Source organism: Rutidosis leptorrhynchoides, chromosome 2, assembly GCF_046630445.1.
Source record: "Rutidosis leptorrhynchoides isolate AG116_Rl617_1_P2 chromosome 2, CSIRO_AGI_Rlap_v1, whole genome shotgun sequence".
NCBI classification, from domain to species: Eukaryota; Viridiplantae; Streptophyta; class Magnoliopsida; order Asterales; family Asteraceae; genus Rutidosis; species Rutidosis leptorrhynchoides.
The window spans coordinates 520,002,668-520,008,667 of record NC_092334.1 but is presented as its reverse complement, the minus strand read 5'-3'; the positions used below and the strand labels follow the sequence as shown (position 1 = coordinate 520,008,667).

Here is a 6,000-nt window from a genome sequence, read left to right as displayed (position 1 = left end):
CTGTTTTCTTTGAATCCCACGTTTTAGGTTTATATATTAATTATTGATTGATTATTGATTATTGATTTTCTTTCTTCCACTTGTGCCACAAAATGAACCCATCTATCTCCATATATATATATATATATATATATATATATATATATATATATATATATATATATATATATATATATATATATATATATATATATATATATATATATATATATATATATATATTTGCATACGTACTTGTAGACCATCCCACTATCTTTATTATTATTTCCTTCTTTCTGCAAAACAAGAAATGAAGCTTCATTGTTGCTAAATGATGTCCAATAAAAACTAAAAACATGTATACTTCTTCTTATTCAATTCCCATCACAACCCGAAACTATCACCCTTAACCATCAAATCTCATTTACTTACAAGCCAACCGATATATCCTCGTTTTGTTGATCGAACCACCATCTACACGACACCATGGTTCGTTCACCATTAAACCCGCCACAAACAGACTCATTTTCCTTATTGCCATTTATGTTTGCTATTCGATCAACATCAACACGCCACCACCCTATCATCCGCCACCTTGAAGCCAGCACCATCGATCTCCATCACTACAAAACCGCCACCTTGCATCATCACCACAACCATCCAACTACTTGCTTATTTGTTCGACCAACATCTTACGCAAACACATCACCATCTTCTCACTCGATGAACAAACCACTCGAACTTACCTCAACAAACTCAAAAGCTTTGAAGGTGTGAAGCCACGCGAACAAGACACTATCGGGGACTACTTAGACGAATTGCAAACCACCAATCGAACCCCACAACTGTCACCTACAATCCTAGTTGTGCTGCTGTTTGTATTTCTGTTTCCTGTCCGATTATAACTGAAACACCAATCCATCACCTTCCATAAAAGAACCTCACTTGAAAACCTTGATACAACAAGCTCGAACCCATTTTTTTTATTTCTGTTCGAAGTAACATTTCAGCTGCTAATCGATATTTTTGTTTTAGTTTTGTTGAAACCCAAAGACTCAAGACCAAACCCATCATTTTATAGTCACCCCTCGTTATTATATTTTCGATGTCATTATATGGTTGCTACCACAACCTTTAAATTTCAGTATCACCCGAAAAGTAATGAAGATGATGATGCTTGTTATTATAATGGCCGAGAATAATGAAGAGAGTGGTTTGTTCCAGTTATAATCGAACTAGTGCTGCTTTTATAGAATTCTTTTATGGCAAACATTTACCAACCATAGCCCCAATTGTCTATAAAAAAAATAAAAAGAAAAGAGGCTGCCGTATATAAATTGGATCGTATTTTAAATTCATTGGGCCGAAATTTTTATTGTTTCTGTTGGGGCCTGGGAACTGCTTATGGGCCGAAGAAATTGCAGGCCATATGAGTTGATATTGATATGATTATATGTTGAATATGTTGATAATGATACATGCTATTTCGATGGTGATTATGTATGATAATGATACGGAGGTGAGTATGATTATGATGAGATGATGATGATGATTACGCGTATAGATGGTGATGGCGAGATAGAAGATGATGGTGAGGGTAAATGATACATGAAATGATAACCATGATGATGATGATAATGGTGTTGTTAAAGCATAATCGAATGATAATAATAAAACGTACACGAGATGATGGTAAATATTATTCGTGATAATGATAAAAGGCGATGGTGAAATAACAAGGATGATGAGATGTACGTTAATGATGATAGTCCTAGTATGACGATGATGAGTATGATAATCAAAATGATAATAATGATAAAGAAGATGAAAATTGGAAACAGAAGTAATTTGGGTTAAATAGATATGGGGACTGATAATGCTAAAAACGAACATATATTTCATAGCATTATTCCTCAAGAAAGACAAGCTTTTAGTTGCAATTGTTCTATTTACAAGTGATATTCGTTTAAATAATAAAAGATGAAGACAAAAGACAGATTCGACGAATTGAAGACACAAACGACCAAAAAGCTCAAAAGTACAAAAGACAATCAAAGAGGTTCCAATTATTGATAAGAAACGTCTCGAAATTACAAGAGTACAAGATTCAAAACGCAAAGTACAAGATATTAAATTGTACGCAAGGACGTTCGAAAATCCGGAACCGGGACCAGAGTCAACTCTCAACGCTCGACGCAACGGACTAAAAATTACAAGTCAACTATGCACATAAATATAATATAATATTTAAATAATTCTTATAATTATTTATATATTATATAAATAAAATAAACCGTCGGCAAGAAAGACTCCAAAATGGAGTGAGCTGTATTTACAAACTCTGCGACTCGCGGAGTTTGAAGGCAAAAAGGGCCGCGAGTCGCGGAGTATACCTGAACTCAATTCCCTATAAAGCCAACCGAATTCTGATCATTTTTCATAACATATATCCATCCTCTCTATATCTATACGTAAATATTTATATTTATATTTATATTTTAATTTTAATTTTAATTTTAATTTTAATCCTAATAATAAGGGTATGTTAGCGAATATTGTAAGGGTGTAAGTCGAAATTCTGTCCGTGTAACGCTACGCTATTTTTAATCATTGTAAGTTATGTTCAACCTTTTTAATTTAATGTCTCGTAGCTAAGTTATTATTATGCTTATTTAATCCGAAGTAATCATGATGTTGGGCTAATTACTAAAATTGGGTAATTGGGCTTTGTACCATAATTGAGGTTTGGACAAAAGAACGACACTTGTGGAAATTAGACTATGGGCTATTAATGGGCTTTATATTTGTTTAACTAAATGATATTTTGTTAATGTTAATATAAAGATTTACAATTGGGCGTCCCTATAAATTACCATATACACTCAATCGGACACGATGGGCGGGGTATTTATATGTACGAATAATCGTTCATTTAACCGGACACGGGAATGGATTAATAGCCACTAGAATAATTAAAACAGGGGTGAAATTATGTACAAGGACACTTGGTATAATTGATAACAAAATATTAAAACCTTGGGTTACACTCAGTCGACATCCTGGTGTAATTATTAAACAAAGTATTAAAATCTTGTTACAGTTTAAGTACCCAATTAGTTGAAATATTTAACTTCGGGTATAAGAATAATTTGACGAGGACACTCGCACTTTATATTTATGACTGATGGACTGTTATGGACAAAAACCAGACGGACATATTAAATAATCCAGGACAAAGGACAATTAACCCATGGGCATAAAACTAAAATCAACACGTCAAACATCATGATTACGGAAGTTTAAATAAGCATAATTCTTTTATTTCATATTTAATTTCCTTTATTTTATATTTAATTGCACTTCTAATTATCGCATTTTTATTGTTATTGTATTTAATTGCACTTTTAATTATCGTACTTTTTAATTATCGCAAGTTTATTTTATCGCACTTTTATTATTCGCAATTTCATTATCGTTATTTACTTTACGCTTTAATTTAAGTCTTGTATTTATTTTTAATATTTTACATTTGGTTTTAACTGCGACTAAAGTTTTAAAATCGACAAACCGGTCATTAAACGGTAAAAACCCCCCTTTATAATAATAATATTACTTATATATATATTTGTATTTTTATAAAAGTAAACTAATATAGCGTTAAGCTTTGTTTAAAGATTTTCCCTGTGGAACGAACCGGACTTACTAAAAACTACACTACTGTACGATTAGGTACACTGCCTATAAGTGTTGTAGCAAGGTTTAAGTATATCTATTCTCTAAATAAATAAATATCTTGTGTAAAATTGTATCATATTTAATAGTATTTCTTATAAAATTTAATAGCTATTTTATATACACCTCGCGACACATCAAGTATTTTTGGCGCCGCTGCCGGGGATTCGCTTAAAAGCCGGAAGCGCAACGCTAATATAAAAAAAAAGATTTTTACTTTACTTTTATTAAAATTCATTTTTATAAAAATACGTTTTAAAGTTTAGTGGTTCAGGATCTACGAATCGTTCCTGAATATTCTCCGGATTCTCAATTGTGAGGTCGGGTTCAAAAAATGGATTATCGGAAATTTGAACTGGAGTACTTGGTCGACTGGATGACGATTCTAAAGAAAAATCAACGGTGGTAATATTTGCTAAATGTCTTGATCTAGTTACAGGTGGTGAACGTACAAAAGGTGGTGAACGTCTTGCTCGGTGCATTCACTGAATATCCTATTAGTTTTAAAAAGGAAAGAAAAATTATAATAAGTTATCCAATCAATAGACTTTTCTGATTTTGTCCACGTTTCGAATAGCCAAAAGATGCAGCAGAGGGGCAGGATTCGTTTGGTCTCAATATAATTGAGGACTGTTTGGCTCCAATAACCCGGTCCACGTACAAATCCAACTATTACTACGAACCAGAAAATTTTGATGTCTATCAATTTAACCACTTAAAATAAATTTTCGTAATTTTAAGAAATTTAGATAAGAAGTAGAATAAAAATCTATGTCCTAAAACTAGAATAGCGAGAAATAAGAAAAAAAAAGAGTTCGTCGGAAAAAGGTCGAAAAAGAAAAATGGTTGAAAAATAAAAGGTGACGGAAAAATAAAAGAAACTTATAAAACTTAAAAACACTTGACTAACCTAACCTTATTACTACAACTAACTTAAAATTATAATCGCAAATTGAGATTACTAATTGGAATGATAATTGATACATAGGAAAAAGTCGTCTAAAAATATGAAAGCTTACAGGAAAAACTAAATCCCAAATGGAAATAACTTAAAAAGAAACTAAAACTTAAAAAGGCGTCGCAAAATTCTAAAGTACCTAAATCTTAGTTTAAAGAAAAAGCACTTAAGGAATTCTACGGCAAAGCCTAAAAATCTAGAAATAAAAATAACTATGGCAAAAACTAAGTTTAAAACTAAATATGAGCGAAAAATACAAATATTACGCTAAAACAATTAAAAAGGGACAAAATATAAAAATATACAAAAAGTTGTAAAAAAATACAATTTTTATAAAAATATTATTTTTATATTATTTATTGATTAAAACTATTAATTTTAAACTTTAAATAAACTAATTAAACTAAATAATACAAATAATAAATAAAACTAAATTAATTAATTTAATATAAATAACCTAATTAGGTTTTAAAGTTAATAATAATAATAAATACCCCGTATTAAATGCAGATTAGGGCTCATGGTCAGCTGTGTCAGACGGCTCCGCGAGTCGCGGTACTCGAAGCTGCAAACCCCGCGAGTCGCGGGGTTTCAAAATTCAACTCTGGTAGAGTTCAAAATTTGACGTGTTTTTTTTATTTATTATTTTCTGTTTTTATATTTTCTGTTTATATCAAAATATTTGTATAATAAAAACTTATATTTAAAAACTTAAATAAAAATAGAACTACTTTATAATTTTAAAAATATCTTAAAAATAGATTTATAAATTTTTTTTTTTCGGTTTTTTATATTTATAAAATATATTTATAAAATAAATTAAATAAAACTTATATTTTTACAAGCTAAAGAAACTTTATAAAACTTAAATATTTATCAAACTCCTAAAAATATTTATATTTTTGTTTTTCTTTTTATATTTTTGAATATTTAAAACGTATTTTTATAAAAACGAATTTTAATAAAAGTAAACTAAAAATCTTTTTTTTTTATATTAGCGTTGCGCTTCCGGCTTTTAAGCGAATCCCCGGCAGCGGCGCCAAAAATACTTGATGTGTCGCGAGGTGTATATAAAATAGCTATTAAATTTTACAAGAAATACTATTAAATATGATACAATTTTACACAAGATATTTATTTATTTAGAGAATGGATATACTTAAACCTTGCTACAACACTTATAGGCAGTGTACCTAATCGTACAGTAGTGTAGTTTTTAGTAAGTCCGGTTCGTTCCACAGGGAAAATCTTTAAACAAAGCTTAACGCTATATTAGTTTACTTTTATAAAAATACAAATATATATATAAGTAATATTATTATTATAAAGGG

At 30.0% G+C, this 6,000-nt stretch overlaps 1 pseudogene; it reads left to right on the top strand.

Moving 5' to 3' along the window:
* Nucleotides 1–1,167: 1,167 nt before the first annotated feature.
* LOC139889564 (uncharacterized) overlaps nt 1,168–6,000 on the top strand; it is a 141,016-nt pseudogene continuing 136,183 nt past the window's right edge.